The following is a 13,022-nucleotide window of genomic DNA, read 5'->3' on the forward strand; positions in this document are numbered from 1 at the left end:
CAGTTTGGGCTGTATCCTACTACATCTGGCACAAAGCAGTACACAGTGCAGCAGATGTGTCACTGCTCGTTTACCTCTAAAGCAGTGTCATTTCACATCCAGAGCCTATGTTGTTTCTGCAACAAGAGTAATTGTATTGGCCGTTAAAATGACGGTGTGGCCAGGCACAATGTTGATGCTATAATGAGGCTAGCCGAAAGTGATTCCAAGAAAGACCACCCACAAACCTGGTCTAAAAGTCGAGCTCAGACTTTTTTTTTGTCATTTATATGAAGCAGCATTCAGAAGTGCCTTACATGAGTGGGTTCACAACAAGCTTACCCTATGTTTGTACATAAAGATATGCCACATTCATAACTTCACCCAGTGTGCTTCATCTCAGGGAGCTTTGGTGGATGTTCCTGTAGAATGATCAAGTTGTGTGGATTAAAGCTTTGCACATACGAGGTCTGTCCGTAAGTATAGGTCCTTTTTATTTTTTCAAAAAAACTATTATGGATTTCATTCATATGTTTTTACGTCAGACATGCTTGAACCCTCGTGCGCATGCGTGAGTTTTTCCACGCCTGTCGGTGACGTCATTCGCCTGTGAGCACTCCTTGTGGGAGGAGTCGTCCAGCCCCTCGTCGGAATTCCTTTGTCTGAGAAGTTGCTGAGAGAGACTGGCGCTTTGTTTGATCAAAATTTTTCTAAACCTGTGAGACACATCGAAGTGGACATGGTTCGAAAAATTACGCTGGTCTTCAGTGAAATTTTAACAGCTGATGAGAGATTTTGAGGTGATTCTGGCCGCTTTAGGACTTTTCACGGTGCGAGACGTCGCGCAGCGCTCTCAGGCAGCGTCATCAGCCTGTTTCAAGCTTAAAACCTCCACATTTCAGGCTCTATTGATCCAGGACGTCGTGAGAGAACAGAGAAGTTTCAGAAGAAGTCGGTTTCAGCATTTTATCCGGATATTCCACTGTTAAAGGAGATTTTTTTAATGAAAGACGTGCGGGCGGATTGCAGCGTCGGCTCGCAGCCGCTGCGACGCTCCGCCACAGGAAAAACACCTCTGTTGGAAGCCTTGAGGACAAGTTGGAACATCTCCAGCTGATAAACAATTTCTCATATACTCACTCCACTGAAAGCCATCAAAAGCCAACTGGATTTTTAACAAATGGTTATCAACACGGAGGTGTTTTTCCTGTGCCGCCGCGCCCGCGTCGGCTGCGTCCCGACGCGCGGACCCCGTCCGCACGTCTTTCATTAAAAAAATCTCCTTTAACCGTGGAATATCCGGATAAAATGCTGAAACCGACTTCTTCTGAAACTTCTCTGTTTCTCTCACGAGTCCTGGATCAATAGAGCCTGAATGTGGAGGTTTTAAGCTTGAAACAGGCTGACGACGCTGCCTGAGAGCGCTGCACGATGTCTCGCACCGTGAAAAGTCCTTAAAGCGACAGAATCACCTCAAAATCTCTCATCAGCTGTTCAAATTTTCACTGAAAACCAGCTTAATTTTCGAACCATGTCCACTTCGATGTGTCTCACAAGGTTTAGAAAAAATTTTGATCAAACAAGCGCCAGCTCTCTCAGCAACTTCTCAGACAAAGGAATTCCAATGAGGGGCTGGACAACTCCTCCCACAAGGAGTGCTCACAGGCGAATGACGTCACTGACAGGCATGGAAAAACTCACGCATGCGCACGAGGGTGCAAGCATGTCTGACGTAAAAACATATGAATGAAATCCATATAGTTTTTGAAAAAATAAAAAGGACCTATACTTTACGGACAGCCCGTATATTAGTTTCTTCACCAGAAAACACAACACAAATCCTATATTTTTACTCCAGAAGAAGCTATAAAAATTATTAGTAAGAACCATATCGTGAGCCAACAAATCCATTGTTCATTCGTTGGCATATTTTGAAATTTTGGAATATGATTGATTATATCATAATACAATTCATGTTCAAAGTTTAAAACAAACTTCTGCCGCAACATGTCCAGGACCTGTTTAAAACGAGAGACTCCAGTTATAATCTTCATTGTATTTGACTGCTTGCTGTAATATATCAAATTAGGTTTATTGATTTTGTCTTGTTTATGGTGCACTGCTGCTTGTACTATGTTTGCGAAACATTAGTTCTGTGATCAATTTATACTTTGTATGAGGTATATGTATAGTTTTATATACATATGTATAATTTGCACTTTTAGTTAAAGGGTAGGTGTTTATAAGCTCTTTGCTTCTGCCTACACCGTTTCGGACTGCACATGTGGCATTGTGGATTGTTTTTTTTTTTTTCTCCTCTTTGGTATGTTTTGTTGTTCTGGATTTATGTGTGCGCCAAATAAAAATTCATTCATTCATTCAAGATCTCTTACTTGAATATGCTATCTAAATACCAATACCAGGTTCCAGTATACCTAACATTTAACCCATGTTATGCCCAAAACACACATGATTAATTGACTGATGAAATAAAATCCCTTTGCATCCTGCTCCTTATGCTGCACGTAAATTACTCACTGTGTGAAACGTAACGTGAAGTTGAACACACTACAGGTTGTCCATTCGGCTGCTCCCGTTTTGTGTTCGGGGTCACCACAGCGGATACAACCAGATCCGCATTGATATTTGGCACAGGTTTTATGCCAGATGCCCTTCCTGACGCAACTCCAGTGTTACCTGGAGAAACACACACAGCCGCTGGTGTTCCAAAGAGGTCTCCCATCCAAGTACTAACCAGGTCCCACACTGCTTAGCTTCTGAGATCTGACGGGATCAGACTTACATAGAGCAGATCGGCTGCGGAGTTGAACACACTACAAATGTGCTTAAATAGTAAATGGATGACATTTACCGTTGTGTTTTTTCCATCTGATGCTCAAAGCACTTTACAACAAGGCATTACTCACACACACACACCACACACACACACACACACACACACACACACACACACACCACACACAGCATTGATGTCAGTGCTCCGAGCAAATGCACTCAACTACACATGGGAGCACCTTGGGATAAACGACATTGCTCAACTGCACCTGAATGATTTTCCTATCTGATGGGGAATCGAACAGAGGAATCTGGTCACAAGTCCTTTCATGCTATGCACTTCAGACATCAGTGTTTGGGAATAGCTGGTTACATCTACTGAGTTACGTAATTAAATTACAAAATAAATGTAATTGTAATCCAATATACTTACTGAGAAAAAATATGGACTTAACTTACAGTTACTAGTAAATTATTGTGATGATAAAGAAAATACATTTGGATAGAATGAAAAAAGTAGTGTGTAAATATTCATTTATGCCGATGGTGCTTTGCATCTTTCTATGTAGGAAAATGCACATTTCTTAACAACATGGGTAACCAAGCCACTGACACACATTTATTGGTTCTTATTTCTGAATGTACACTGACACATCCTATCTGCTAAGAGTATCTGTCTCAGTGTTGAAAATTTAGTGACTTTTGACATTCCCTAGAGCAGGAGTGCCCAAGTTCAGTCCTTGAGATCTACCTTCCTGATACTCTTAGTTGTCTCCCTGTTCCAACACACCTGAATCCAATGAAAGACCCGTTAGCTGGCTTTTAATGAGCCTTTCATTGGATTCAGGTGTGTTGGAACAGGGAGACAAACTAAGAGTGTCAGGAAGGTAGATCTCGAGGACCAAACTTGGGCAACCCTGCCCTAGAGACTAAAAATCCGATCTAGAAACATACGTATCTGGTAACTTATTATATACAAAGTGTTCAGTTTTATAACAATGTGATTGTTTGGAATGGTGTATTTTGGGGGACAGGACAGAGGGGGACACTGGGAGACGTAGGGGAGGAGCTGATGTTCTATGCAGATGACTAAACAATCTTAATTCAAGTTATATTGAGGACTTTTGAATAAACTTTTGACTTTTACATTTACTGCTAAACTGAGTCAAGATTGGACACCAAATGCAAGCAGCCAGTTTGAGGGCAAAAACCCAAGGTGTTTAATGCGACCAATCAATCAATCAATCAATTTTTTTTTTTATATAGCGCCAAATCACAACAAACAGTTGCCCCAAGGCGCTTTATATTGTAAGGCAAGGCCATACAATAATGATGTAAAACCCCAACGGTCAAAACGACCCCTGTGAGCAAGCACTTGGCTACAGTGGGAAGGAAAAACTCCCTTTTAACAGGGAGAAACCTCCAGCAGAACCAGGCTCAGGGAGGGGCAGTCTTCTGCTGGGACTGGTTGGGGCTGAGGGAGAGAACCAGGAAAAAGACATGCTGTGGAGGGGAGCAGAGATCGATCACTAATGATTAAAGTGCAGAGTGGGTCATACATAGCAAAAAGAGAAAGAAACAGTGCATCATGGGAACCCCCCAGCAGTCTACGTCTATAGCAGCATAACTAAGGGATGTTCAGGGTCACCTGATCCAGCCCTAACTATAGCTTTAGCAAAAAGGAAAGTTTTAAGCCTAATCTTAAAGTAGAGAGGGTGTCTGTCTCCCTGATCTGAATTGGGAGCTGGTTCCACAGAGAGGGAGCCTGAAGCTGAAGGCTCTGCCTCCCATTCTAACTCTTACCAAACCCTAGGAACTACAAGTAAGCCTGCAGTCTGAGAGCGAAGCGCTCTATTGGGGTGATATGGTACTACGAGGTCCCTCAGATAAGATGGGACCTGATTATTCAAAACCTTATAAGTAAGAAGAAGAATTTTAAATTCTATTCTAGAATTAACAGGAAGCCAATGAGAGAGGCCAATATGGGTGAGATATGCTCTCTCCTTCTAGTCCCCGTCAGCACTCTAGCTGCAGCATTTTGAATTAACTGAAGGCTTGTTAGGGAACTTTTAGACAAACCTGATAATAATGAATTACAATAGTCCCAGCCTAGAGGAAATAAATGCATGAATTAGTTTTTCAGCATCACTCTGAGACAAGACCTTTCTGATTTTAGAGGATATTGCGTAAATGCCAAAAAAGCAGTCCTACATATTTGTTTAATATGCGCTTTGAATGACATATCCTGATCAAAAATGACTCCAAGATTTCTCACAGTATTACTAGAGGTCAGGGTAATGCCATCCAGAGTAAGGATCTGGTTAGACACCAGGTTCTAAGATTTGTGGGGCCAAACACATAACTTCAGTTTTATCTGAGTTAAAAGCAGGAAATTAGAGGTCATCCATGTCTTTATGTCTGTAAGACAATCCTGCAGTTAGCTAAGTTGGTGTGTGTCCTCTGGCTTCATGGATAAGATAAAGCTGGGTATCATCTGCGTAACAATGAAAATTTAAGCAGTACCGTCTAATAATACTGCCTAAGGGAAGCATATATAAAGTGAATAAAATTGGTCCTAGCACAGAACCTTGTGGAACTCCATAATTAACTTTAGTCTGTGAAGAAGATTCCCCATTTACATGAACAAATTGTAATCTATTAGACAAATATGATTCAAACCACCGCAGCGCAGTGCCTTTAATACCTATGGCATGCTCTAATCTCTGTAATAAAATTTTCATGGTCAACAGTATCAAAAGCAGCACTGAGGTCTAACAGAACAAGCACAGAGATGAGTCCACTGTCCGAGGCCATAGAAGATCATTTGTACCTTCACTAATTGCTGTTTCTGTACTATGATGAATTCTAAAACACTGACGAAACTCTTCAAATAGCCCATTCCTCTGCAGATGATCAGTTAGCTGTTTTACAACTACCCTTTCAAGAATTTTTGAGAGAAAAGGAAGGTTGGAGATGGCCTATAATTAGCTAAGATAGCTGGGTCAAGTGATGGCTTTTTAAGTAATGGTTATACTACTGCCACCTTAAAAGCCTGTGGTACATAGCACCTAACAAAGATAGATTGATCATATTTAAGATCGAAGCATTAAATATGGGTAGGGCTTCCTTGAGCAGCCTGGTAGGAATGGGGTCTATAATAACATGTTGATGGTTTGGAATGAAGTAACTAATGAAAATAACTCAGACAGAACAATCGGAGAGAAAGAGTCTAACCAAATACCGGCATCACTGAAAGCAGCCAAAGATAACGATACGTCTTTGGGATGGTTATGAGTAATTTTTTTCACTAATAGTTAAAATTTTGTTAGCAAAGAAAGTCATGAACTCATACTAGTTAAAGATAATGGAATACTCAGCTCAGTAGAGCTCTGACTCTTTGTCAGCCTGGCTACAGTGCTGAAAAGAAACCTGGGGTTGTTCTTATTTTCTTCAATTAGTGATGAGTAGAAAGATGTCCTAGCTTTACGGAGGGCTTTATTATAGAGCAACAGACTCTTTTTCCAGGCTAAGTGAAGATCTTCTAAATTAGTGAGACGCCATTTCCTCTCCAACTTACGGGTTATCTGCTTTAAGCTACGAGTTTGAGAGTTATACCATGGAGTCAGACACTTCTGATTTAAAGCTCTCTTTTTCAGAGGAGCTACAGCATCCAAAGTTGTCTTCAATGAGGAGTAAAACTATTGACGAGATACTCTATCTCCCTTACAGAGTTTAGGTAGCTACTCTGCACTGTGTTGTTATATGGCATTAGAGAACATAAAGAAGGAATCCATATCCTTAAACCTAGTTACAGCGGCTTTCTGAAAGACTTCTAGTGTAATGAAACTTATTCCCCACTGCTGGGTAGTCCATCAGAGTAAATGTAAATGTTATTAAAAAATGATCAGACAGAAGGGAGTTTTCAGGGAATACTGTTTAAGTCTTCTATTTCCATACCATAAGTCAGAACAAGATCTAAGATATGATTAAAGTGGTGGTGGACTCATTTACTTTTGAGCAAAGCCAATAGAGTCTAATAATAGATTAAATGCAGTGTTGAGGCTGTCATTCTCAGCATCTGTGTGGATGTTAAATCGCCCACTATAATTATCTTATCTGAGCTAAGCACTAAGTCAGACAAAGGTCTGAAAATTCACAGAGAAACTCACAGTAACGACCAGGTGGACGATAGATAATAACAAATAAAACTGGTTTTTGGGACTTCCAATTTGGATGGACAAGACTAAGAGACAAGCTTTCAAATGAATTAAAGCTCTGTCTGGGTTTTTGATTAATTAATAAGCTGGAATGGAAGATTGCTGCTAATCCACCGCCCCGGCCCGTGCTACGAGCATTCTGACAGTTAGTGTGACTCGGGGGTGTTGACTCATTTAAACTAACATATTCATCCTGCTGTAACCAGGTTTCTGTTAGGCAGAATAAATCAATATGTTGATCAATTATTAAACATTACCAACAGGGACTTAGAAGAGAGAGACCTAATGTTTAATAGACCACATTTAACTGTTTTAGTCTGTGGTGCAGTAGAAGGTGCTATATTATTTTTTCTTTTTGAATTTTTATGCTTAAATAGATTTTTGCTGGTTATTGGTAGTCTGGGAGCAGGCACCGTCTCTACGGGGATGGGGTATGAGGGGATGGCAGGGGGAGAGAAGCTGGCAGAGAGGTGTGTAAGACTAACAACTCTGCTTCCTGGTCCAACCCTGATAGTCACGGTTTGGAGGATTTAGAAAATTAGCCAGATTTCTAGAAATAGAGCTGCTCCATCCAAAGTGGGATGGATGCCGTCTCTCCTAACAAGACCAAGGTGACCGCGAAGTTCTATGGTGACAATATCATCCACGTGAACAATCCAGCAAAGACTAGTAGCTAAAAACCAGGAGTAACCAAAAACAAAAGTGAGGTGCAAACACTTACAATCTTGAAAAACCAGGTGGAGTCGAACAGGGTGCTCAACAGGAAACAACGGAGTAGCATACAAAACCACTGGAAGGGTGACAAACACAGAGACACACCCACCACACACTGAAATGAGACACACATGAAAGACAGACACTGGAGATCAACTAGACAAGCACGCACGAAACTCACACAGGACTCGGACACAAAGCAGACAGCAGACGCACCAGATACGGAGGATGGGGGAAGCAACGAAGACATGACAAGGACTGTGCATGCGCATACGCACACACGCAGACAGGACGACAGGTGAACACGAACACATCCGCAGACAACTGACACAAACACATACCGAGGGGTGTGCCCCCACACACCAGGTGTGGAACACGCACCCATACCAATACCCACACAGGCCACAGGAGACAGATAGGACAGGTGAGTATATGCAAAAAAGGACTCAGAGCAAACCCACAGAGGACAGACATGACACAAAAACAATAAAAACCCATGAACCGAGAACCCTGCAACATACTCTGCCAGGTTTACATTTATATATTTAAGATTTTTCAGCTTTATTGTCCAATTTAACACATTTGCTAGAAAAGTAATCAAACACAATGTTAGATTACTCTGATAGTTACATTGCTTTTACATTTTTAACAGAATAATTACATTTTGAAGGTAATCTTTCCCAACACAATTCGACATTAACTTGACACCTCTTGAACAAAACTAAACATAAACCTGCAGGTCATGTATTTTATTGTGTTTAAGTTTATTGGACAAGGAATTATGCATGGGGTAGCTTGATGGACAACTATGGGGACCACTGCACCAGCTGTTAAACACATGACTATCCAGCACTGGTTAATGGAAACAGATCTGAACAATAGAAAAACCTCATCACTACCTGCTTCTGAACATTCTTTACACTCACTTTGGCTGAGTGTGTGAGCCCCACTGGGAGCACATTTTGTGTCACGTTGGTTTCCAGGCTTACCAGCTTTGGACTTACTGCTGCTCCCACAAATAGACACATCCACGTTCCCAAAGGAATACACATGAGCATGAAAAGGAAAGCAGTACAGACAAACATTCTTGCATGAACATTGTAAGACATGTCTATGAAGGAAGGCATGCAACCATTCACATGCACGTACAGTCAGGATGAAGTGGGAAGTGATTCAACTGCACTGCTTCCATAAATACCCAGCAGCCCCGGTGGTAAGGTCAGGAAACCCACACGGAGCCCGGCGATGCTCACACAAAACATGTTTTCTTCAAGAGGGTCACAGGGCATCATGGAAGCTTCTGGACACAAACAATAGGAGAGGAAACAACAGCGATAGTGCGAGGGGCAGAGTGGAATACTCCAGGGTTTCTGCAACTGATCTGAGGGTGTGTTTATGTCACTGCTGCCAAATATACAACATATTTTGATGAACGTTTGGACTGAGGTACACCAAATGAAATGCTTTAAGAAAATTGAAAATTGAAAGAAGCCTGGCCATTTGTCACACACAATGAGCACTTCACAGAGCAAGAAAACACTCAATGGTTGACTTCCTGGATATGAAACTACCCAGCAAACACATCAACATTGGCCCCATGTGGGTTCCACATGGGCAGCTCAAATGGGGCCAATGCAGTTTTGTCCAAGGGCTCCACCGGAGGCCCAGTTGGTTGGAGGTGGGCTTAGGCTAGTCCTGTTGAGCCCAATGTGGGTAGCCAACTGGACTAGCTCACATGGAACCCTGGGGCCAATGTAGACATGTCTGAGGGGTAGACTGCTGTGGCCCCCGAGCAGAAAGCTGCTGGCACTGAATCCTGTTGTCAATGACTCTTAAGTACCTTGCCCAGCACAGAGAGCACTATAATACCCCCTGTAGTCCTTCACTTTGCATGAACACTTTTATTATTAATAGTCAGTTTAGGTTGATATGTGATTTGGTCAATTAGGCGGCACTGTGGATCATCCTGAGAATGTTCATGCCGTCATAGTTGGCTTTTACAGTTAGTGCTGGGAAAACTGGTGGCAGAGTCTCAGTCACAAGATTCTGGTGTTTGTCAGGGATGTGTTGTCGTACCTCCTCTGTTCACTGTGTGCATGGACTGGATGTTGGGTTGATTTGTGGAGTCCCGTATCTTGGGTGCCTTTGTTGGTAGAGATGTAACAAAATCATCAATTTCACCATAGCATGAGAACAAACATGTCTCATTACCCTTGTGGACCTGTGGTGATATCAAATTATAGGTTCCAGGCAAAAACTGTAGTTTTGGTTTAGCCGCAGTGAACTAAACAGAGTGGAGGGAACTGAAAACTAACTACACAGACCAGCTTCCATTCCATGGTCATTATCCTTTACAACACTCACTACGTTTTTTGATTTGATCTAACAATACAGCAAAAATGGCAGACACAAATAGACATAGAGAAAAAAAACAGTGACCTAAGATGGTGACTGGATGTATTTGGTACGAAGTTTCTCTGGAGGATCCTTGGGGAGTGTTGGAATAACTTTAATGAACAGTTAGGAAGAAGGTAGGGAGGGGGAAATGATGAGTATCAGTTTAATTGTGAGGGATGGCCAAGCTTTAACGTTTTGGTTCTCTGGGCATGATCAAGCACGTAGGTGTCCCAGGGCTGAAGACCACAACAACTTGAAAAGGAAGTTGGGGATGGAATGTTGTCTGCCAAGGTGGTTGCCAGGAAAGACTGAGGGTAGTTTCCTTGTGTGGTTGTTATGGTGATGCGTGTTTCAGCCGTGGTGAATGGAGCAGAGTGGAGAGAACTGAGAACTACACAGACCATCTTTCCTTCCATGGTCATCATCCTTTACACTCCACTCACTACCTTTTCTAATTTGATCTAGCAGTACAGCAAAAATGGCAGACATCTGCACTGAGGGAAAGACAGAGGATGTCGACATTAAGTATTTTGATTTCCCAATGCTAAGGAATGACACAGGAGAAAATGTGACTATATATGCAGACAACACCATACCACAGTGATCTACACATTAGGGAACATGAGTAATAGGAGTAAAAAAATCATCACCCAGAAACGATTTGAGAACATGGCATTTTGGACCTCAGCCCCTTCTTCAGAGAATGTAATTGAATATGTACCTTAGAGACAATTTGCTGTTGAGAGTTGGTGGTGACAGACCACTAAAAGCTTCTGTTTCTTTTCAAGGCAAGTCCTGGAGCATGCATCACGCCACAGAAGCATCACAGGTCCCAAACGGCAACCACCCAAGCAGATAACCAATCTGCTTCATTTGTTTACTCATAATTCTCTACGCTGGCAAATACTAATAAATATGTAACACAGCACAGAAATAAAAAACACCTTTAAGTCCAACATGAGCCATGCCTGTCGAAATGTATCTCCAACAGTTTGGTTGAAAATGCCATTAATCAACTGGTGCACCAACAACAGAATACACGTAGAAAACTGGTTGATGTCATTCCAGTAACACTGCCTTAACAAAGCCTTAGGTTGGTTTATCTGAGTGTTTTACTGTCTGACCCGTGGCAAATGGAGATATTTGCACTTGTAAGTTTTAACTTTCATTTATTTTACCATCACTTCTTTACCGTCATTTCAGTCCTTCCCACTGTCGCCAAGTGCTTGCTCATAGGGGTTGTTTTGACCGTTGGGGTTTTTCTGTAATTATTGTATGGCTTTTGCCTTACAATATAAAGCGCCTTGGGGTGACTGTTTGTTGTGATTTGGTGCTATATAAATAAAATTGATTTGATTTGATTTGACTTCTTTCCCAATAATTCTCATTCCTGTTTCCAGGCACCACATATCTTCTGTACCAACTGCCACATCTTTCTCTGCACTTCATTAATGATTCATGATTTATGAGCATTTTATAGTTCTGGGAACTTGTGATATGAGACCATTTATAACTGGGCACCCAAGCCTTCATTACATAGTAAATGTCAGTAGCTTGCTGATGGCCTCCTGTCTGTATGCTAAACTGTGTATTGAGTTCACAGACGCGTTATCGAAGCCAGTAAAAAGGAGTTTTACTGACGACGTGTTAGCGGAGCAGGTGAAATGGATATTTGTGACTGTAATCCAGCATTAACATCCGCAAAACATCAGACACAAGGGAGTTATTCCCAATCTAATCCAACTCCATCATTTGCATGGTTTATTTTTCTGTAAGTAATTTGGTCGGCGAAGGTGATATTTTATGGTTTGAAATCTCACACAATTAACCGATCAGATTTGCATTAGAATTCTGTTTAAGTGTCCTTGTAAATATTTGTCACACTGTAGTTACAGACGTGCAACTAAAGCCTGCAATAACTTGGAGGCTTTCATGGCAGTTCCCAGTCAGCAGTTAAAGCTGAATAACAGTTGATGAAATCACTTGCTTTTACACTTAATGGTGCTAATATGTTGCTATGGTGATGCAAGTCACCACACACCATTTGAGTTTGAACTCTGTAATCTGAGCAGCTGCCATAAAAATGTAACTGTCTCAGTGAGGGTGGGTTCACTTCCTCTTATCAGGAGCCCTAACAGGATTCTCAGGATCAAAAAGACAAATATTGCAACTTTATAATCTTCTTCTCATCGTCTAAAACCAATGAATCATCAACAAAGGTGGTGATAACTATATTTTACCTTTATGCTCCATGCTGCATATAAAATAAAAAAGTATTATTGACCAATTCAATAAGTGATACAAGTCATAAAATTCAAAATAAATGGTAAGTTCAATAAGTAATATGTATGAGTAAAGTAAAAATATGTTAGGAAAATTACCTAAAAAAAAATCTGACACAGACAACAAATGAGACACCAGAGGAAACAGGTTTCAGTTTCTAAGATCTTTTGTTATTTAAAGCTTTAAAGGTAGATGTCATACAGAGTGTAGGTCTGGAGACAAATACGAGTACATTCAGTTTTCATGCCACTTATATACAGTCCCAAGGTGTTCCAAAGTCCATTGAATGAAATCATTTGGTAGTATAAGACAGTCACTTTCAAAATCCACTGCCGGTCGTCAATAATGCACCGATGAAACATTGTCTCGCCTCATCATATAACATAAGACAATCAGACGAATAGTCCTTTCCTTCTTGTTCATCATGCACTGATGAAAGAATGTCTCGTCTCATCAATCTTATCTGTGATCTTTGTACACTTCCTCTTCCATGGCATTGTTTAATCAGTTACTAAGACAATTATAATGGTAAATATATTTGACAGAGCATTAACAACATTAACTTTTATAACAAAATCATAAACTGGTGTGAACTTTACAAACCAGAAGTTTGACTCAATCCCTAATGTATTAATT

General features: G+C 41.1%; 1 protein-coding gene across 3 annotated transcripts in view; it reads left to right on the plus strand.

Annotated features, from left to right (window-relative positions):
• exoc3l2b (exocyst complex component 3-like 2b) overlaps positions 1–13,022 on the plus strand; it is a 158,078-nt gene that overhangs the window by 62,764 nt on the left and 82,292 nt on the right. The gene's annotated exons all lie outside the window — the stretch shown is intronic.

This window comes from Thalassophryne amazonica, chromosome 4 (genome assembly GCF_902500255.1).
Source record: "Thalassophryne amazonica chromosome 4, fThaAma1.1, whole genome shotgun sequence".
NCBI classification, from domain to species: Eukaryota; Metazoa; Chordata; class Actinopteri; order Batrachoidiformes; family Batrachoididae; genus Thalassophryne; species Thalassophryne amazonica.